General features: G+C 33.8%; 1 protein-coding gene across 2 annotated transcripts in view; it reads right to left on the bottom strand.

Annotated features, from left to right (window-relative positions):
* Positions 1-23,928, bottom strand: part of CNTN5 (contactin 5) — a 1,365,947-nt gene that overhangs the window by 132,722 nt on the left and 1,209,297 nt on the right. The window lies entirely within an intron of this gene.

The raw sequence follows: 23,928 nt of genomic DNA, 5'->3' as shown, positions 1-23,928 counted from the left end.
TTACAAATACTTGGCACCTTTGAAGTTATGCCCTTTTCCTTTACTCATAGAAAATATACCTGAGATTTGACCCAACCTATGCATTCTGCTCAACACAGCTTCAGTTGACTGGAATTTGTACAAGAGATGAAATCTGTCATGTCTGAGCTGCACATGCTATAAGATAAGAGAAAAAGTATGCCTTGGAGAAATGCACAATGCAATGTGTGAGGTAGACAAATAGCTATAATACAATGTTATATGTTAAAGAATTTAGTAGTATAAAAAATCATTGCATAAAATACCTATTTTAGTGTGAGAAGATAATTACCAAATCGTCTTGTTTAACTAGTTCCTATAGCAGTCGAGAAAATTGAGGATTAAGAGGTGTAGGTGTCTTATTCAAGGGCAAGTTAAGTGTGGAGATAGAAGATCCTTGGGTACAAGAATCTCCGTCAAGAGATCTTTCCATTCTACTATTCTGTGTATGAAACTAATCCTTATTATTCTGTTTAAAACTGTAGGTAATTTGATTCGCTAGTACTAATTAAAACAAAATTTGGCAAATGTATAAAAATAAAATGGTTTCATTGTGTAGTTACAACCATGAAATTAGAAATTGCTTTTATTAGAAATTACTTTTCTAAATAAGCCACAGAATTATTCTGACAGCTTATGCTTTTCATCAACCATATCTAGACATGAAATGCTACATCTTGCTTTAAAATGCTAGAATCACCTTTTTTTATTTTTTATTTTTTTAAGTTTATTTATTTTTGACAGAGAGAGAGAGAGAGAGAGTGAGCATGATTGGGGGTGGGGCAAAGAGAGGGAGACACAGAATTTGAAACAGGCTCCAGGCTCTGAGTTGTCAGCACAGAGCCCGATGCAGGGCTCGAACTCACAGAACACGAGATCATGACCTGAGCCAAAGTCAGATGCTCAACCGACCCAGCCACCCAGGTGCCCCTAGAATCACCTTTCTGATAATACACATGACCCATCACCCTCATTTGTTCATGGTATTATCCACCTTTTCTGACTGTTAATTCATTCAGCATCAAGAGAATCTTATATATATGACCCTTAGCTAACTTTTTTTAAATGAAGCCATTGGCAGTTTGTAATGGCATATCTTTAGTTAAAGGAGAACTGGCCAAACTTGACTTCTTAACCTAAGCATGTAATCTAGATGGATCAACATTTTACTGATACATCAACATTTCTGTTCTCTTTTTCTTAGTCTTGGAATATTTTCAATTTATCTTTTAAGATTAACAATATTTTGTTATACCATAATATACAGGTTTCCAGAATAAGTTGCATTTTATTCTGCTATTGATTTACACTGCAGCAAAGTCAATATCTACATGCAAGTCTGGCTGTGGGAAGAGTGCTCTTCCCTGAAATCAGCAAAGTCCAGGAATCCAGAATATAATAGCTCTCATCTCACTCATTAGTTAGGACCAGTGTTGATCTGGTATTATTATAAGGTCCTAAAATGTTGGGAATAAGTAAGCCACTCTGTGTTTCATTGATTTTCACACAGAACTTTAGGAATGATTCTGGAATTAGGCCACTTCTTTGCATGTCTTTGTTTTACTTGGGTCACTTAGAATTAAGCAATTTACCACTGTGGTTCTCTGGCATGATGGAGGAGGACAGGGAGGCTAATGCTGAGTCTAGAAGACTAAATGAGAAGAGATCTACCTGCTATAATCTACTTCTTCAGTTTGTCTCCTTTCAGTGTCATTGGTTAATGACCCATTTGTTTATGATCATAACTATTACTCCTTCTGGGGGACTGATTCTTCCCCTGCTTTTTAATCCCCAACCTCTCCCTACAGTACAATATCTGCCAATAATTGGAATGGAGTATTAACGTTCCATATGAATTAAATTTAATATGTTGAGATTCTCTTCACTTCTACCTTAGTTATCCCTTCTCTCTTTCAGCAAGACATTGCACTATGAGGTATTTAAAATTTATGCCAAGAGCCAATGGTGAAACATACTCTATTTTATTATGGCTAACCATAACACTATACTGTAGCAAGTCTCTCATAATCTTTTTTATACTACATTTGTTTCTATGCTTTGTGATAACACTGCTTGCATATAATGCTGCTCAAAGAACTTATTAGGTCTAGGACTTTGCCTCTTGTTTACTGTGGTAGATTAAAGATGCTCACATAGACTTTTCTACTTGTTCTCTTGAGAATCAAGGTCTAATTTCCTACTCCCTGAATCTAGAGTTACATCAATGACTTTTTGATTAGCAGAATATTGCAGAAATTATGTCTTGGAAATTCTGTGGCTATATCATAAGACTTTCAGCTTCTTCCTAGGCCCCCTGGAACATTTTTTCTGGGAGAAGCCAGCTGTTTAAAAAGTCAGACTCTCCTGATGCTGTAATTCTGTAAAAAGGCCAAGCTATTTATGTGGAGAGACTTCATGGAGAGACAGAAGTACAGATATTCTAAGTTTTAACCATTCTAGCCCAACCACCAGACTTGCAAGCAAAGGAACTATCTTGGGCATTCTAACCCTGGAAGAAATACAACAAAGAACTTGGAATCTTTCTAACATCCAGATTTGAGACTTATGGCACATAGTAACTACTAAGCCATGCAGGCTATCTTCAGCCACTTGGCTACCCCAGCTGAAGGCTCAGCTATTGTGGAACAGATCCAAGCCATCCTTGGGTTTTAGGCCACCCATCCTTGCTGTTCGTTGTCTGATATCCTCACACACAAAACTGTGAGCAGTGAAAAAGCAGTTGTCATTTTATAACACTAAGCTTAGGTGTGCCTTGTCGTACAGCAGTGAATAACCATAAAATAATTTGGTACCTGGAGGTGGGTGCTGCTGTAACCCAAGCTTAAACATGTGGCATTGGCTTTGGGGTTGTTATACAGAAGCTGAAAAGGCAATGAAGACACTATAAATGAAAGCTGGAAGGATCACAAGGAGACTATTGATAAAGGCTTTATAGGGTTGAGAAACAGTGAGGAAATATTTATTGCATACTGAAGAAAAGATGATCCTTCATATGCAGTGTTGGAAAGTTTGGTAGCACTGTCACCTGAGATATTGTGAACAACACATTATTCACAGTGAACAAACTGAATTTGCTTAAGATTTTTTTAGGAAGAAAATTAAAAGTACCAACAGGTTTCTTTTAGCTGTGTATAATAAGGTGTGAATACAGAAAAACGAGCTGAAAAGAGAGAAGCACTCATTTCTGTAGCAGCATACACAGAAAATCCGAAGGAGCCAAGACTATAGATTCAAAAACAAAACTACTTCTCACTCCACCCTCATCAGGTGGGAAAGGACTAGCAAAGTAAGAAATGGGCTTGGCAAACATCAATCCAGGCTGCTATCAGATAAAGTCTGTCCCTGGGTAAAGATCTCAAGTATGTGTGTATAAGACAGACACCGTGTTTATACCAGAATATTTTCCAGTGACCAGACCTTCAGTCCAAGACATAGAAGAACGAAAGAAACTTACTGAAGGATGGGAAAACATTGAGGAGATTGTAATTGGAGGCTGGAACAAAAGTGCCTGAGTTATGAACAAGCAGAAGAATTAGCAAACCCCTCGCCTATGTTAATGTGGGAGATACAAAGGGTTCAATGAAATTATGGATCTGATTAAGGGTATTTATAGGGAAAATGAGTATTGAAAGTATTGATTGGCTTCTTTTAGTTGTTTGTGATAGTGTATGAGAGAAGTGACTTGAGTTAAAAAAAATAAGATCTTCATTCTTAGAGAGAAGTTAGAGGAAATATTTTCAACCTAGAACTTGCTGGGTTGAAAAATAAACTTATTTCTCACTTCATCTTCTTGAGCTGTAAATGAACTTATAACAAGAAAAGGCCTTTGTATCTATTGGATAAATATCACCTAAAGAAATGTTTAGCTATATTTTGATCTTATGAGTATCAACCATAATTGGAATTCATTCTTATAAATAAAGATGACAAATAAAGTGATATTCAGTTTACTAATATACCTAGTGTCTGGCACATAGAAGCCTCTTCACATATATGAAAAAATATGGTTTTCTTTGGAATTTGTGGGTTTACAGACATTTTGAAAGAAAACAATGAGCAAGAATAGTGGAAAACTTTTATACCTAACCTTTTTGCAAAAACATAATATTCCAAATGGAATAATTAATTTTATATAAGAATTTCTAAAGATGAATTTGCCAATTTAATATCTAGCTGTTTCAAGTTTTCCTTCACAATTCAAGTTTTTCAGGTATTCACATTAAATTGTTTTTAATGTTTACTCATTTTTGAGAAACAGAGAGAGACAAAGTGTGAGCAGGAGAGGGGCAGAGAGAGAGACACACACAGAATCTGAAGCAGGCTCCAGGCTCTGAGCTGTCAGCACAGCCCAATGCAGAGCTTGAACCCATGGACTGTGAGACCGTGACCTGAGCTGAAGTTGGACGCTTACCTGACTGAGCTACCCAGGAGCCCCAAGGTATTCACATTTTATTTGCAATATTATTACATATTTTAGCAAGTACAATCTTCAACAAGTTCAACACATATTATTTCAACTATGAGCTTCATGAACAAATACTATTCTTTTCCTAGCCTAATTTGATAGTTACTAATGTTTAGGAACAAGTTTCTGAATGAAAAAGTACTTCACTGTGAAAGAAGTCAGTTTGGGTCACAGCATCCAGTTAAGTGCTGTCTTTCACAGACATGAAGATTCTCATCGACATCAAAAATAGAATCTAAGGAATTCAAACACATCAATATCAGAAAAGACTATTCAAACTATTGCTTATATTTTGAGCCACAATAGCAATCTTCCAGTGAATATTAACCAGAAGAATAGTTCCCTTAAAAGAAAAGGTCAAATTGAAAAAAATGTGTCAATCAAAAGCCAACTATGAAAAGTTCAAGGTCAAGACTCTCAGTCAAATTCAGCTGACATTTTGAAAGCTAGTCAAGACATTTTATCACAGAAAACTCATTTTTAATAACAAGGCTTTGCAATTTTATCAATGAGAAATCACCAGTTATTTAACATATAAAAATCAGAGTTTATCAAAATCTTTTAAAAATCATCAATATTCTACCACTTCTAACTCTTCCTTAACTATGGAATACAACTTCTGATATTTCAAAGAATATTTACAAGACTCTTCAAGGCTGCACATCTTTGGATTGACAGCAACACCAATAATCATATATGCATATATATTTTGTTCTAAGATTTCCTATTAGTAGGGCTTGAGTTTTCCATTGTGTATGGAATGCGTGTGTGTGTGTGTGTGTGTGTGTGTGTGTGTGTGTGTGCCTGTATGCTGGTTTTACAAAATAAGGCATGCTGATCTCTTACCCAGATAAAAGTACACTGCTCCATTTTCTAAGATTATGGTTGCTTTTAGAGGAAATCTTTATTTAGCTTTAGAAGACATTTTTATCATTTATCATGGTATTATATACATGAATACATTCTTAGCCATAGGGAAGAATTCAGATTTGAGATTACTTTTCCAGTTTGGAAATCCTTTTGCATTAAGAATTTTCCAATTCTAAGGACATCATGAGAGTTTGAAACATCTTCCATTAATTGAATAGGTATGCAATATTTAATAAAGGAAAATGTGATTTTGGAGCTATCAATGTTCCTTCCTGAAAAAATGGTTAGTGCTAATTAAAATTTTTTCAAACGATATCACTGATATTGGATACCATTTCGGGAGAGTGTTTTGGATTTTATTCTTCAAATATAACCTTCAAAAATCATAGAACTTTAAAATTAGAACATTAGGAGTCACCAACTAACATTTTCACTTTGAAGATGAGGACTCAGAGAGGTGACATGACTCATCCAAAGTAATACAGCTAAGTGGGGACAAATCTGGGCCCACATCAAAAACTCTTGACACCCTCTCTCAACCTTATCTTGTAATCTTTTGCTATACAATAATGTCACTCAGTAACATGATTTGATGTTCTATCATTTCTGGGAAAATACTGGCAGCATCTATTTAAAATAAAAATAATTTTGTTCTTTTTCTCTGCAATCCATTCCTGTATACTCATGCCATAGAAAGGAAATTGTTACTACTCATAGATACAGATGTATAGAGAAGTTTTTGGTAACATTCTTCATAAATCTCTCAAAACAGAAAACAAAGTTAATATTTATTAATAGGGAAATGGCTAAATAAATTGAGGTATAGTCATACCATGGACTCTTATGCATGTATCAAAAAGAATGAATTAGAGATATATCAGGTAACATGAAGAATTTTCAACATTTTTAAATAAGAGTAATCAGATGCAGAAAAAGTATTTAAAATGTTTCAATTTTTTTAAAAAAATCATAATTTTCCTGTACATATATAATTTGTCTAGGATTACATTAGTGCAGAGGAAAATATAAAGGGACATATATTAGAATATTGACAAGCTTAACTAGGTATGGTAAATGCTGTTATGGGAGGAGAAAAGTAGAGGGGAATTATGCATGTATAATAAAAGTAGTATGTATGATATGATCTCACTGGTGTAACACATGTGTCTATGTATACTTGAAGAGGTGCATGAAAACATGATTACAAAAATTAATGGTGCTTAAGTTAGTATGATACCAAGGAATATTTATTCTTTTTTTTCTAGTTTTCAATATGTTCAAATAATCTATATGTATATATGTATACACACATATGTACATGTATAAATCTATCTTCATTTTGGTGAAAAAATGAAAAATAGACTTTGATGTAGAGCTGAAAGATATGGTTACCATATAGAAGCACCAGCTAAGTGCTTTTCAATGACTGCAGAGTACTATAAACTAATCAGCTTGTGTGGCTAAAATGATCCAGACCTAGCAAGCAGCAATTTCTACACTATGTCCAAGTGAAGAGTACCTTTCTGTTTATAACTGTAGGTGGTCATTTAGAACTTAGTCTCTTTTTTTATGATTCTGCTTCTTTGACTTATTATCTTTTTGAGGCATCTGTTAACAAAGAGTCTTCAAATTTTCTTTTGCTAAGTGTCAGAGTGGTCTAGCACTATGGTTGTACATTAACAGTCTATAGCTGAGTGATACTGGTCTTCGTGTGATATATTACTCTATATATTCTATTAAAGTCTCTTTGTAAAGGTAATATTTTAGTTAATCTTGGGGAAACTGCTTCAGTGTTGTCTTGCTATTATCTGCTCTCCATGCTTCTCAGTCCAGCACAATTGCATAAATGCTGGCAACTGCATTCAAACCTCAAACCTATGTTATTTTACTTTTAACATTAAGAACTATTAGTGGGTAACATTGATGTCAGAGTAAGTGTAAAACTTACAATGCTATATGAGACCCCAATGAATGGTTAAGAACTTCTAAACACATGGAAGATGACATTTTATAACTGCTCTTCAGATCTTCAGATTTGACTAGAGTTTGATGTCACTAGGGTGTTCCTAGTTGGTAGACTTAATCTTTATTGTTGGCTTGGTCAAGTACATTGCACTATGTGTAAGCCACTTAGAAACACTCAGTAGTATGTCTTTAAATTTATCTTGGCTGCACATGGGATTTTTAAGCAGACCTAATGCAACCTATTTTTGAATTACCTTTTGGTATATTAAGCTGTCCAGTTGAGTTGATTTTTTAAGTCCTTTATTTAAGTCCCATATTGAGATTATAATCATGAGTACATAAGAAATTCTTGAAGAATTTCCGAAAGGACTTTGATGGTATTCATGGTATTCTTACATATTACCAGCTAAAAAAACTTAATGAAGAGTTAATATTCTGCCGTTATGTTTATGATGGAATCTTTACCTTTGAGTACAAGAATTTCAACAAAACTGCATAATGTGCACTGTACTCATTATAAACTTTGTCAAGTTTTGCATGTCTTAATATACCTTAGTCATCTTTTTTATCTTCTAATATATTTTGGAAGCTCTTAACATATTTTGAATTATCAAGTCTAATATTCACTTGAGGAACACATTCACATCCTACATCTATATTCCTTTATTGTACCTTAAAGCCACAATTATAAGTACAATAATAGTAATCTATATCAGTATATTTCATATGAAACAGAATTATTGAATGTAGAACCTGAAAATGATATGAAGTTGAACTAATTAATTTTTCATCTTTACTATTTTCCTTAAGTGACTCTACTGTTATCACAGCCTTATAGGATAAACTGTTTATTTAATTCTAGATTGTGAACAGTTTTATAAATATTTCCATTCTCTTCAAGAGTTTCAGCTGTAGCAAAATCAGTGGTAACAAAAATTTATACCAACCATTCTTTAATGAGAAACAACTGGAAATGCTGGCTAAAACAGTCTATGAATTTATTTTGGGTATGGAATATTCAGTATGTTCCTTTTTTAGATATATCCACAATCTTTTTCAGCATTCATTAATAAATATACCTGCCTTTGTTCTTGTCAAGATAGAACTAAAACACACAAATCACTAGAACCAATTTTTGGAAGAGACATTTAACATGGATTATTTTAGGATAGATAAGGTAGCTAATATTACAATTATCTTCAGAATATGCTATTTTCCTGAAATAACAATTAATTCATTTTTTAATTAAACAAGTAAGATTTCTCTGTTAATTACTTTTTTCTAACTGTTGCCAAATTTCTATTAAAAGGCAAAGTGTTAAAATCCCTAATATTTTAAAAAAGAAAACACAAGTCATATAAAATGGAAAAATGACTTTGCATAACCAGATCAAGCACTTTGACTTACTTAACTCAATAAAAAAAGACCAAATCAGACAGTGACTACATAGACAGTTAACCTAGTTTGTGTTGGTAGTGACAGCATATGTTGTTTTAGTGTTGTGCAAATGACTATTTTTCCCTTATATAACACCACATGTGTAATTTAGTTTTTAGGTTAGTCTTAAAAATGATACCATAGTTGAAGGTAAGGATCATTTAGCACTGATAATTGACTGTGTGGTAGACTGTTGCAGTGATGGTCCCAAAGTTTTTTTTTTATGTCTTCCTGGAGTACACCCGTGGGTAACCCCCACCCACACTCACTGCACTTCACAAAGTGACTTGCAATAGTCAATGAGATACTAGCAAACATGGAACAAACAGATGCTTGTAGTGTACATGTGCACTGGAGATTGCTATTTTGAAACCTGTAACAATCACGTGGCATAACCTGGGCTGGCCCGCTATAGAGTGAGAAACCACTTAAAATGGGGACGCCTGGGTGGCTCAGTCGGTTGGGCGTCCGACTTCAGCTCAGATCATAATATCACAGTTCACGAGTTCGAGCCCCATGTCCGGCTCTGTGCTGACAGCTCAGAGCCCAGAGCTTGCTTCGGATTCTGTGTCTACCTCTCTCTCTGCTCCTTCCCTGCTCACACTTTGTCTCTCTCTCAAAAATAAATAAACATTAAAAAACAATTAAAAAAAAAACCAGAGACCTACCATCCTAGGTGCCTCCCTGCCCCTCTCCCCGCCAAATAGCTCTTAGTTGACCTGGTAGTTGACTGCAGATGCATATATAAGCCCAAGTGAGAACAGCAGAAAAGACAGCTCAAAGGCCCATCTCAAATTACTGACCCATAGAGTTGGGTCATAAATTTTGTGAAATTCTTTTTGCAACAAAAGCTAAGAAAAAAGAAACTGGAACCATAATTGAATGAGACTTTTGTTAATCCTGGGAAGAGGGTTCCAAGTTGAAGAAATGTTAAAAAAAAAAAGAAAATGTGGCCGGAGGATAGATGGTGGTAGATTACAAAAACGTCCGCAATACCTTGCAGTTCTTCCCAGCAGAAACTTGTTTCTCTACCCTTTGAATCTGGTATGGCCTTAAAATAGAATGTGACAGAAGTGGCATTGAACAAGTTCTGAGCCTAGGCCAATGGGACCACGATGTTTCTGCTCTTGGACCTTGGAATTGTGAGACCTCCATGTGAACAAGTCTGGGCTAGACTGTTGGACAGTAAGAAACATGTGGCTCATTTGCCCCTGTATCCTTAGCCTATACCCAGCCTGTTAAGCCAGCCCTTAACATTAGTGCTTCAAAGTTGACTGGCAGCTGACTACAGAGGCATGAATGAGTCTTGCTGAGACCATGATCTCCAGCTGAACTCAGCCTAAATTGCCAACTCATAAAATCATGAGCTAAATAAATGATGGTTTGAAGGCACTTAGTTTTTGAGTGATTTATTTTGCAGCAAAAACTAACTAATACAAACTATGTTCATTTAATGTTCATCTCTATATATTTAGGATAACTACTCCTTAATTACTTTTCTATAGTTGAATAACTAGGAAACAAAAGTAGATATACAAAAAGAATTCATTGGTATTTAAACTGTGAAATATTCTCTCTCTCTCTCTCTCTCTCTCTCTCTCTCTCTCTCTATATATATATATATATATATATGTAATCAACATCTTTATCAACATCTAAAATATAAAAATAAACACACCAATGGATTATTTCAGTCAGAATTTTGGTATGTGACTAAATGTGGCTGGAAACAGCAATCTGGGCAACATCTCCCCTCCTCCCCCGCAAAAACAAGTTAACTAAGAAAAAGTGATCTTTAATGTCTTTTACCTGATTATTCTTAAAGACAAATAGAAACATCTTATTGAAATGCTTGCATCTCTAACATTAGCTAAAGTTGTTTAAACATTGAAGACATTCTAGTAGCCTGTTCAGAATCATTACCTATGTGATGGGCACTGTGAGCAAAGCATGTCAGAGGTCTCTTACTTCAGGAAAGCCAGTCTTTCAGTATTCGTTACTACTTAAATGATGGATTATGGCAATTAGACTGCAGATTTCAGGAATGCGTGTGCAAAATACCATGTATTTAATAAGTACTTTAAAACAAATTTGTCAGTATGCTTATTTATTTGTGGGGCTATCACCAGTTAAAAAGGATAAAATATAATATTTTATAGTTTCAAGTAGGCTTCTTCATATGAAATCTTTCAACTTTTTAGTACAACATAATATCTTCACAGTTTATGCATTCTAAATTATTTTAGCTAATTTTGCTTCAAGATAGTTAATCCTTTTGGTTTTGCAGACGTGTAAATTATATAATGAGAAAAAATTTAATTTTAGGATAATTTAAAAATTATCAGTTGGATTATTACCTTACCTTATACTAGTTGATTGAATAACCTTTGGTAATGAACTTAGTAATAAATTAAATTGAATATTAATTCTAAGAACAAGTCTTTCCGCCAATGACATACTTGGTTAATAAGTCAAAATTTTCCTCCAGAGTTTACCTCTCTCAACAGTATAATATCTCAATACTATAACACTTATCACATTAAATAGTTATTTAAAAATCTATCTAGATTAGGAGTTCTAGAAGAGAGAAATCACACGCTACTCAACCATATATTCCCTGCCCTCATATAGTACTATACATATTACAGGTAACAACTAAAGTTTTGTAAAGTAAAAAAAAAAAAAAAAAAAGGCTAAAATCTTTCCTGATATTGATATATTCCTTTATTTATTTATTTATTTATTATTTTTGGTATAGTAATTTAACAAATGAGCAGGGAAATGAGAAAGTCACTATATATAAGAGCATAAAATTCTATTTGTTTATATGATAACTCATTTAACAAATATTTTATTTAGCAAATAATCTGCCAGGCATGATATCAAGTACTCAAAATGGTTAGCAAGGTAGATATGATTCCTATCTTCAAAAATATATAATTTACTAAAGCAATAAATATGGATGGAAGCAGAAATTCTGATTTTAGCCTGTTTCCTTAACTGTGTTGTATTCTTATAATTGCCTCTAGAATAACAAGCAGACTTCTTAAAAAATCACATAGTACTTCTCAGGGAATTAGCTCATGACCCTGAATATTGAATCTTAACACTGCAATAATTAATTTCTTTTTTATATACTCCATAGACAGCTTCAAGCAAGGTGTAAATTTATGTAAAACATATACTTATGCTAAGAAACATATAATTTAATTTGGAAAAATCTGGCAGCTTTACTTTTACCAGGAATATGTAACTTGCTTTAACTGGAACCAAGAATAATCATAACTATTTGCTTAACTTTCCAAGGTTATATGGGCAGCTTTCTTTAAAATGGAACTTCTGTAGTAATATTAGATGTAATTTGCTTAAACTGTAAGACCATTGTTTGTTATTGGGATTTGGTACACAAAACCTTAGTATTTTTCATATTTTTTTCATGCTCTGTCCCTACCCGGAATGTCTTCTCCCCCTTCTTCTTCCTGCTTTGCCTGCAATACATATGTTATTCTCCTGTAAGAATAGTCTCAGGTGTTATTTGATTCAGAAAGTATGCTTTGCTTCCACACATTAGATGATGTGCAACTTGGACTGAGTTTCCTAAACACAGTTCTTCCATTGCTCTTGCCACATACCAGTTTATATGTCTGTTCCTCTGTTAAGACCCAATGCTCCTCAAAGGCAACACTCTATCTCAGTTTATTCATATACCTCCCATAGAATGTTTGTTATTGATTACTACAGAATCTTCAGTTCCTGGACAGGTATCTAGTATATAGGTGCTCAATAAGTCTTTATGGAACTGATATAAATTCTGAATTCATCTGCTGTTCATTGATAAAATACTCTATAGAGCCATTAATTATTTGGTAAACATAAAAGTATTGTGCTTTCCAAATTCTCTAAATTGATCTTTTCCATTTCTTTTATGTGAGGGATATCAGATGAAGAAAGGAAGTGAATAATAATAGCCCAATAGTTATCTCCAAAAATTTATCTTCCTCCTTTTACAACAGAAAAAACATCTTTGAGAGGCTACTTACTGAGTTATTAATTCTAGACTCTTAAAGTGCACTTTTGTATTGTAACATGATAAAAATAGTCCATGTAAGAAACTAGAGGATTTTGAAAAGCTAAAAGCTAAACACATCATAACACTTAGGCATGCTTTAGACTTTAATACAAAACAGATGTAGAAAGAGAAATTTCAAAATAAAAGTAGAATTTCAAAGATGTCTTGAAAATAATGGCCTCTCAAAAACCAAGTCTTTGAAAATCACTTTAAGAAATAATATAGGAGTCAGTCTAAAACACAATACTTACATATCAGTAGTGTTTCAAAATGTAAACTGAACCATGTTTGCTTATAAAATCCTAAACCTTATGTGGTATTAGAGAATAAGGACAGTCTTTTATTTACTAAGGCTTTTAAAAACAACAACAAAAAAATAATCGTCTTTTATATATTATTCCTACAAGCTGGAAATTCTAATATCAAGGGCCTTATTTTACTATGAATTTCATCATTCTGCAGGTTAAATTATATCTCCTGGATACATAGATACACATAAGGTACTTTTTAAAAAATAACACCAACAGGGCACCTGGGTGGCTCAGTGGTTAAGCATCTGATTTCAGCTCAGGTCATGATTTCACAGTCAATGGGTTCAAGCCCCACGTTGGGCTCTGTGGTAACAGCTCAGAGCCTGGAGGCTGTTTTAGATTCTGTGCCTCTCTCTGCTCCTCCCATGCTCATGCTCTGTCTCTCTCTCTGTCTCTCAATAATAAGTAAACACTAAAAAAAATTAAAAATAACAAGAAAAAAACCCTATAAAACATATCTACATTGCTTAAACATGGTAACTAGAATCCATTGACTATTTCTCTTTTATTACCAACTCCTGTGGTTATTATTTCCAAAGAAAATGATTACTTTTAGCACAATATCAAGAATATTTAAATTTTCATATGAAGCAAAATGAATAAAACTATTGGTTACTGATATTCTTTCTAACTTCAATAGAAGTTAGAAATTTTTCTTGGTTAACAATAATAAAAAGGCTATTTAGATAGTATAGTTAACATATGTTTCTAAATGGTCTACACTAAATGGCTGTTTTAGTTCATCTACTCCTATCTTCACTGATTCCTTTAGCAACTCTACAAATATTTATTTAGTCTTTAATGTACTCCAGGTACTGTGTTAAGTTCAGAAAATAAACGTATAATTAACTTCTGGAAATGTAGAGGCTAGAAGGGAAAGAATCAAGTACTAATTTACAGTAGATTTTGATACTTGCTTTGGTGGAAGGATGGGAAAGGTATAATGGATGCACTGGGAGAATGTGTATGAGGAAAAGGGAAGAATCTGAAACCCTACCAGCTATCCGACTTGAAAACCGGGTTTTGGTAGTCGAAAACTCACATGAAACCAACAGTCCTGTAAGTAATATAGTAGGAAAACAGAACTTTAAATGTCTCAAATGTGGAAACAATATTTTCTTCAGAAGAATGTTGCAACTCTTGTACTCTACATTCATTGTCTCATCTTCAGCTGTAAAAGCAATGTAACATAATTTATCTCATATTCATTTTGAAAGAATCTTCAAAAGACTAAAAAGTGAAGTTGATAAAAATGGGTTGATACATTATACACTGATACAATTACAACAGCCAGAAGAGTGAGCTTTAATAAATAGGAAAACACACCCACAGAACATCTGAAAAGGCAAATATGGGAGGATATTTTAAGATGTTTTTCAATCCATCATCAGTAATTTTTGTGAGAGGATTTTTTAACACAATTTGGTGATTTGATATTACAGAATATTTTAGTTTAATTTTTTGATAGTGTTCAAATAAGTCAGGTAAAAATAGGCTGAGTTGTCCAGCTAGAGAGGTAGAACTACAGAAAAGAAACACAGTCTCTCTCTCTGTCTTCAATTTTCAAAATGCTACTGTGAAGAATTATGGGTAGTTTTCATTCTTCATGTCTTTGTTTCAAAAACATCAAACTATATTTGGAATAGCATTCATGGCAATGAAGTTTTAAGCTCAAAGAAGCTTAAATGATAATGGTGGCTGTGTTATAAATGTGCTTGTGTTGCCTAGAATCTCAGCAATGATGTCCCCTCCATGCCTCTTCCTTCCTGGGGCTCAGTTTCTTTATTTACGTGTAACTTGTCTGACACAATGTTATTGTGGGAATCAAATGAAATAATTCATGTAAAAGAGGAAGGGTAAAAGTTCTCTTTATGATGTAAAATTCTATTTATATATTTTAGCCTAGATCTTAATCAGATAATGAATCTGTTTCAATTTTATTCTGAAATGATTAACTAAATATTAAAGAGTCCGATTTATACCTTTGCCTTTAAAAAATATACATAACATATTTTTGGTAAAGTTACAGGAGATAGTTCATGATAGTAAAGTTTGCAAATATTGGGAAAAAGAACGTGCATAGTATAAATGTAACCACATAATCATAGTATAAACTTTATAGAAGGTGAGTAATTTTAGATGAATATATGAAAATCTTACCAGCAATGAGAATAATTGACCCACAAATTTTAAATTGAATGAAGGATATTTACTATAATTTCACATTAAACTTATTGAGAAAGTAGGAAATTTAAAACATCATCTCCCTTTTACCACAAATGAAAACAAAACCAATTATTATATCATAGGGTATTTGTGAGAGTTAAATGAAATAGCATTTGAAAAGTTTAGCATGTTGCCAGGTACCTAGTGGGCATTCAGTGGATGAGAGCAATTATGATTATTTTTATTATTACTCATCTCTGTTTCCAGTGCTTTCTAAGTGATGGCATTTGCCATTACGGCTCTCAGGTCAGAATTTCAGAGAAACAGTCTCTGAGACGGAGACTCCATTAAGGAATGCCTTTGGGATCAATATTTGTGAAAAATGAAGAAAGTAGAATTGAGCAGAGGACGTTGTTTAAATGCATTCACAACAAAGTTTTCAGCTTATCCTTTATAACCATCCCTAAGCATTCATCATCCTTACCTTTGGTCATGGACTGAAAAGCTGGGGCATAACTTGGGCCAGACAACTCTTTTTGGCTGAGGGCAATTCCCAGAGAGGGACTTTGGTGAAGCGAGCAGCCACCAATACTTTCAGTGGCTTGGGAAAAGAGTACCTCAATTTTTAAAGGCAATCTGGGCAATACACCATGGTGTCTACTACAGTGGCCTACGGTAGCCTCAGTTAAAATGCACACAATTAGTTATCCTTCCTAATTCAATTCATTTGAATAGGCCCACAAATCAATTTGAATAATGAAAGGGAGAGGAATACAAGAAAACAAGAAAACGGGAATTTAAAAAAAAAAATTATTGAGATTTGAATAGCATCCTCTTAAGAAACAAATAAAATCAAATACTGTACAAAATTGGAGTATTGAGAAAAGATGAGTATTAGGATTTAATAGTAATTTAGGTACTCATTTCAGTAACTTGACTTGAATATTTGACACACCTGGAAAACTACAATTTTATAACTTAAAGATACTTTTATCTACTAATTTATTTTAAGCTATTTAGTACATATATATTTATAAAAAATATTTTCTGTCTTATAAAAATAAATCTTTATTAGATTGGAACAGGGAAGGAGTTTCAGAGTCAAGGTCCATTTGATAATTCATCAGTGTGCAGTTGCAGGACAACTGACAGAAATTTAAAGTAATAACAGATAAGCACAATCGAAATTCTCAACTGAAACTCAAAGTATTTGGAGTGTTATTTGGTGTGAAAATTTATATTATAAATTTGTTATGTGTATTAAAAAGACTAGTAAGTCTAAGTAAGTAATTCATTATTGAAAATGACTTAGAATTAGGTAAGAATGTATTTCCATGAAGTCACTGAAATAATCAGATAGACTTAATAGTCAAAGTTAAAAACAATGACATGATTTTGCAAACACGTACTGGGGTCTACCAATAGTCACATTTCTAAAGAAACAGACACTTTATTCCAGATTAAACTCACCCTTTGGTTGGATTAAAAACAACCAACCCAAGGACAATGTAGTATTATAGAAATCCAGCCTGAGTTAATACAGGGAAAAATAATTTTGGAGAAAAACAACTTTCAAAACGAAAAAAATTGAGTCCTCAACATGTAAGCACTTCTTAATCTCTGGAGGTAGTGAGCTAATAGCGTATTTAATTTCTGGAGTTTACAATCCAGGAAAGCAAATTCTATTAAGAGGTAAATAGTGTTTTATATTTCTCATTCTCCCCCTTTCCTAATGCAATAACCGGAAATATCCTAATTGGTTCTGATGAAAATCTCTAGAAAGTATGTATTTTTATCCCCTCAGAGATCACAGAACACAGGCTATGTTGATCAGATTTTTCCTGCCATAGCCTACACTAAAATTGACTTTCTCTATCAAGAAGCTTTATTTTTCTTTTTTCTCTCTTTCAGAAAAACAATAACAAAAAAGTAAACTTAACAGTTCTTCACTAAAAAACACAGAAGAGGGGCGCCTGGGTGGCTCGGTCGGTTAAGCATCCGACTTCGACTCAGGTCATGATCTCACGGTCCGTGAGTTCGAGCCCCCGCGTCGGGTTCTGTGCTGACGGCTCAGAGCCTGGAGCCTGTTTCAGATTCTGTGTCTCCCTCTCTCTCTGCCCTTCCCCTGTTCATGCTCTGTCTCTCTCTGTCTCAAAAATAAATAAACGTTAAAAAAAAAAAAAAAAAAAAAACACTGAAGAGAAACTAGTGACTTTCATATCACCCATACGCTATATAAATGTATTATAAAGATAAAATAACTACCAACAATGGACCTTTAAATGAGCAAAAAAATCTCTGTATCTTCACCATATTACCACACCCAGAAAGTTTGTTTTGATGGACTATATTTAAATGAACAAAGTGAGTCCTGTGATTTGAATGAGTAACGTTGTCTTTTTATATGTGATAATGTTGGAAGCATTACCTGATTTTGCTACATTTGACCAACTATGAAGAGGCTCACTTCAAATTTTGCTTTGTGGGACCCCCTGCTAATCAGAGTAAATGGAGGTGGATAATCAACATGGTATTACTACTCAGCTGTGATCCTGGTGGTATTATGGCCCACAGATTATGTAGGTAACATCCCCAGGATTTAAGGAAGACTCTCCCAATAATTGACTGTCTTAGATGTCACCGAGGCAGTCACCTTTCATTCAGTTCCAAATTTTGCTCAAGTGAATATCCAATTTTGTGTCAAAGTAAAAAAGCAAGTACATAAACTATCCTGTTGTAAGAAAAGGTTTTAACAGAATTTTATGCAGTATTTAACTATATTAAAATCTCTGAAATAATGCAATAGTTGGCTAAGTCGAGAAAATGGTTTACATCAAATTATTAGTTTTTTTAAGTAGACATTGTCTTTTTTGTTTTTTAATGTTTATTCATTTTTGAGAGAAAGCACACATGAGTGGGGGAGGGGCAGAAGGGAGGAGGACAGGAGATCCAAAGTGGGCTCTGAGCTGACAGCAGTGAGCCTGATGTGGTGCTCCAAGTCAGGAACCCTGAGATTGTGACCTGAGCTGAAGTCAGATGCTCAACTGACTGAGACACCCAGGTGTCCCTCAAATTATTTTTTTATTCAGCAAAGATTGACTGAGTGGCTATTCTGTGGACATCCATAGTGCAGCGTAATAAAAAATAAAACAGCGTATTAGCTTCTGTTTTTAGGGACCCCACAGTTTAGCTTGTTTCATGAATATATAAAATGTTATAGAATAATAGATTTTAATGGCATATTTTGTTCCTGTTCATAGGACTGCATGAAACATATACACATACCAAAAAAGATGGGCATTCTTTTTTGCTATGGAAGCTACTACTACTTTGAAGATAGTGGGTGGAGGAATTTTTCTTTAAGCAGGGAGAATGGCTGTGGTAACTTTTCCAAGAATAGTCTGAAAATTCTAGGGCCTTTTAGGGTAATTTCTCTCTTTCTTAAGAGACCAAGTTTGACTGGTGATTATTCTGTCCTATTAAAATTACAAATTGACTTCTTTTCTTAAGTTAGATGAAAGACCTGGAAAGTGGTGGTAAAACAAATATGTGCAAGTCAAAAGTTTATAGCACAGAACAGAAAGTTGGTGAGTTACCAGGATGCTGGGATTTACAGCAAGACCTAGATCTAGGAGGCAAGTAATCAAGTGATGAGGAAAGACAAGCCCTTTGTCAGGGAGGGAGAAGTTAGGGCTCAGAGTTTAGGAGGCCTTATTACTTGAAAGTACAAATATTACTAGTGAGTATAATGAACCAAAGAGAATGTGTTCCTTTGATAGAGCTACTGATCCTCTGCCTTTTCACACACTTTCTGATTAGTTATGAAATGCCTCCAAGACCTGCTAATGTGATGAAGAAGATGTAGTAGATGCTTTAGAGGTCCTCAGAACTTTATGCCTTAGTAAACCCTGACAATGTGTCCAATGATTTCATTCATTTTTACAACATTAGCATTGTTCCACTGGGAAAGAGAATGGTGCCAGTTAAGCACTTACTGTCTTCCATTCTGAGACTTTTACAATCCTTAGGAAATAGATGTTAATTCCCAAGAAGATAAGCTAGGAACAAAAGTAACTATAATATGAAGACTGGCATAGGCTAGAACATTTCAACTAATGTCAAATCCTTATGATACTAAAGAATTTGTATTCTAGCCCCTTTTATCTACCTAATACGCCACAAAAATTATAGATATGAAACAGGTATGTTCCTTTATGATTCCTATGCTTGGTATACAGATTATCACAATTTCTCCTATTTTCCAACACTCTGACATTGAGGTCTGATTCGTAATGGAATGGACTAGTTCATAGGAGTGAGTTCCTCACCACTAAAATGGTTCCAGCAGACACTAATATACTGATGGAGTATCAGCCTAGGACAAACCCTGTAATTTCCAAGATCTCTCACAGCCCTGAGATACCATATCTTTTCTCATTTTAGGTTGCCTTTCTCTTTCTTCTTTTCCTATCCTAATGAGGTCTAGGTCAGGTAACACCTTCTCCCCAAATAATATTACTTCCTATAATTGTTATGATGAGTTGTATATATAGCTTATATATATGTGTGTGTGTGTATATATATATATCTATGATATATATATATATATCTTATATATATAGGTTATATATATGTATATAGCTTATATATATGTATATGTGCGTGTGTATACACACACACACACACACAGCCAATGATATTTGGCTGTAATAAAAAATAGTAATTGTTTTTTATAGCCATCTTTTTTCTTGAATTGCTTAATATTCTATGTTATCTTTTATTTCTTAAAGACTGGAACCAAATCATCTTTTTACTTTTATTTCCCACAGTTTATAGAGAAGGGATGAACACATATGGTCAATGAATATGGAAAATGTACGCTTTACAAAGAAGAAAGAATAAATAATGCAGTTTAAAAATCACGCTGTATTTAGTCTTATAACCCCGATTTAGTATCCATGTGCCCTGGAAAAGTCTTATGCTTTAGTTTCCTCATTAAAAAATGATGTCAAATATCTCTACTATGCCTTCCTGGGTATATTGTTACAACCAGAGAATTCAGTAAATATGAAGGACCATTCAAATAGTGCACTTTTATTTGGTTATTGCCCATTTAGTTACAATTTAGCATGTTTGGAGAATTCATAATGGAAAGGGCAATTCTTCTTTAGTGGACTATCCTGATTACAAATGTTTAAGTTTTTTCTCTTCCAAAAAACAGAGCAAATTTTAGGCTTCCAGTATATTCAGTGTAACTGTTCTTTAACATTATAAAGATTAAAACTAGCTTATATCTCTAACGAATAATTAGGACTTTCAAGTCTCTGAAAAAACAATGGATCACCACAGTTCTCCATTAAGATTGTAACTTTGGGGGCTACCTGGCCATGCTCAGGTACTGTCCAGACATCTTGAGAGTATTAGGAGGTTCTTGCAGACCTCTGACCAACATAAACAATTGTGTTGAAACACAATTGTAAATACCTTATTTGATAAGAGGATGGTTATTTAAGGCCAAACTTGTAATGGTCAACTCCTAATTGCTTAATCAGTCTAGAGTGAATATAAAATCCACAATAGCTTCAATTCCTGCTCCCCACAGCTGTCTGAATTGTCTCCCCCCAAAAAACAAATCTTAATCACATGACTCCCTGCTACCTTCCAAATACAACCCCAATTCCATGGCTTGAAAGTCAGGGCCTTTTACACTGGTCTCTGCTGCTTTTCTTTAAATGTATTCAAAACTATTCACTTATTGTGTACTATGTGCCCTCACTCTGTTGTTAGGTCTAGTGGTTCCTCACTGTTCCTGAAACATGTTCTAAACTCTTCTGTCCCTTCTGTCTTTGCTTTATCAGCTCGCTCTGTCTGAGATATAGTTTTCTCTCCTAGCCTTCTGGCAAAATCCTACCTTTCCAGCTCAGGTTCAGAAACCATTTCCTCCTGACAGCCATATGCACAAAGTTCTCTGGTGATAGCACTGTTATAGCAGATAGATCACTAGCTCATCCTGCGGTCTCTCCCTTAAACTGTGCTCTCTTATGGATGGAGGGCTGTGTATTTTACTTTCATCCACAGCACTTAACTTGTAATGATGAACTGAAATTAATATCTTAAGGATAGCCTCACTAACTTGTCACATTTAGTTAATTCATATCATTGCCAAAAAAAGTGATTTGGGTGAATGGGATCAAATATTTATTTGGATTGTTTCGACCCTTTTAACAGTGGCATTGGTAATTAGGATTCACTTCAAATCAGTCAAAATCCTGGATTTGTAAAACCTGGCATAAGTAAAAGGGGCAAGGGAAATAGAAGCATTTTCAATACAGATGTTTTAATTTAAATTTCAAAGCAATAGTTATTATTTTTTTTAACGAGATGTGATTTTATGTTTTTTTCATTCTCTTGTAATGCAGTCTGAAAGCTATTTTATTTAAAACAAAACCGTGTATATAACATTATATATAGATGTATGATAGCTACACTTAAATTTTATTTACAGTTTTATCTAAGAAACAATGGCTGTGTATAAAAGACACCAGTACAATTAGTTGAAAAGTAAAGAACTCCATTAAGCTATATTTTGCCATCTATGAGATGCTAAATATCAACACCATTGGTATTTTTTCTCCCAGAGATTTGGTTGATTCACTTGATGCTATGCAGTGTTAATGTGCTCAAAAAGTATACCCCTCTTCCTTTTCTGATTTACCCCTATTCAATTGCCCACTGGTAGGTTAGGTCTAGGGCAGTTAATTCAGTCAAAGGCATACTCTGTTCCTGGTTAAGCAGTCCCTGAATCTGTTTGGCTTTCTTACTCTGCTGTGCTAGCCTAGGTCCCCATGGTCCTTCAATGGCTTTCCCTTAAAACTCAGAGCAGTTCATAAATCATCTTCTCTTCTGAGTCCTATCCTGTCCTTATTATCACCAGAGTCTTCAGTTGTCCTCTTAAACAGGAAGTAGCCCACAAGTCCAGAGGCATCCCAAATTTCCCTTATTTATAAAACTTTCATTTCTCCTCTTAAAATATATTATTTGGGGGATAGCATTTTTTTTTCTCTGCCTTATCAATGTCATAAAATGGTATTTTCTCCAGTATGTATCCTTGAAGCCAGCCAGGACTCAACCAGAGTTGGAGGTTATTAAGAGGAAGGGGATAGATAATTTCTTTATGGTAGTTTTAGAGCTTCCAAATATTTTTAAGTACATATGTATTTCTATTAATTATTCTAAATATACTAAAAATGATGAGTGCTAAATTACCTTAAAACTAGATATTATTCTCACTTCTCAGTATGATAATGTGCTTTCTTTTCTTTTATTCTATAGCTTCTTATTACTGTCTACAATCCAGAGCCTAAGTTTAACATGGCCTTTATCATATGGATTTGCATGGAGTAAGGAGTCAATTTTTTATGTCTTAAAGGCAAGAACAGCATATATACAAAGAGGGATACAGCAGGTATTGTCAACTTCCAACTTTATAAAAAAGATTAAAGGTATTTATTGCTACAAATGAATGATATCAAACTAAAGTGGTAATGTTTAAGAGACAAAAATAAGAATTCTTATTATATAAGAATAATTTTACCAGGACCATTAATTTCTCTCGATATTTTAAATAAAAAGGGGTCCTGTTTACATGAAGAAAACCCAATATTCATTTTAGGCATATTTTTACTTTATGTATCTGATCACTCAGAGTGAATTTTTACAGATAATCTTAAGAAGATATATTTTTGTTAGTATATTTTTGTTTTGAAATGTGATATTTTTGTATTACATTTTTCTGGTTCTGTTTTATTTGTTCACAATCTTGAAGGAACTGTTAACCCCAGGTAAAGGAAAAAGGAAAGTCACAAATTAGGGAAAATGAGTTTAATTTAACATGATCTAAATGATTTGCATATAACATAACCATTAATAATTAAAATTAATTTATTTGATTAGATGTGAATGATGTGGTTATTAATTATTTCTTATATATATTATCTCTCCCATTAATTTCAAAGTAAATCAGGATGAAAAGAAACATTTGGAAGGAAATGTTTAATTTTGGTTACATTGGCAAACGTAAAAAGACACTTCATATTTATTCTTCTACTAATATTAAATTCTAAAGTGAGAAGGGACATTAGAAATTTTCTGGTTTAATCCACTCACTTCATTTGTCTATGAGATTATTGCCCAGGAAAGCTAAGTGGCTGGCTTTTTGTTACAAAGCTGATTAGGAATTGACCTGGGACTGGATCCAGAAAATTTCTGACTTTGGATCTGGACTTTTTTTTTTCTTCCCCACTGTATCATATTACTTGTAAAATAAAATTCAATATAAACAGAGCTTTATATATATATATATATTTAGTCTTACCACAGCTGTGGTTTTCTAGTGTTTCCCAAACTGTTTACAGAAGAATAAATGGATATTAACAAGTATGGGGAAACATTTAAATTTTTTTTAATGTTTATTTATTTTTGAGAGAGAGACACACAGAGTGTGAGTGGAGGAGGGGCAGAGAGAGAGGGAGACACAGAATCTGAAGCAGGCTCCAGGGTCTGAGCTGGCAGCATAGAGCACAATGTAGGGCTAGAACTCACGAACT

The sequence above is a fragment of the Panthera onca genome, chromosome D1, assembly GCF_046562875.1.
Source record: "Panthera onca isolate mPanOnc1 chromosome D1, mPanOnc1 haplotype 2, whole genome shotgun sequence".
NCBI classification, from domain to species: domain Eukaryota; kingdom Metazoa; phylum Chordata; class Mammalia; order Carnivora; family Felidae; genus Panthera; species Panthera onca.
The sequence above is the reverse complement of the archived record's forward strand: the minus strand, read 5'-3'. Positions and strand labels throughout refer to the sequence as shown.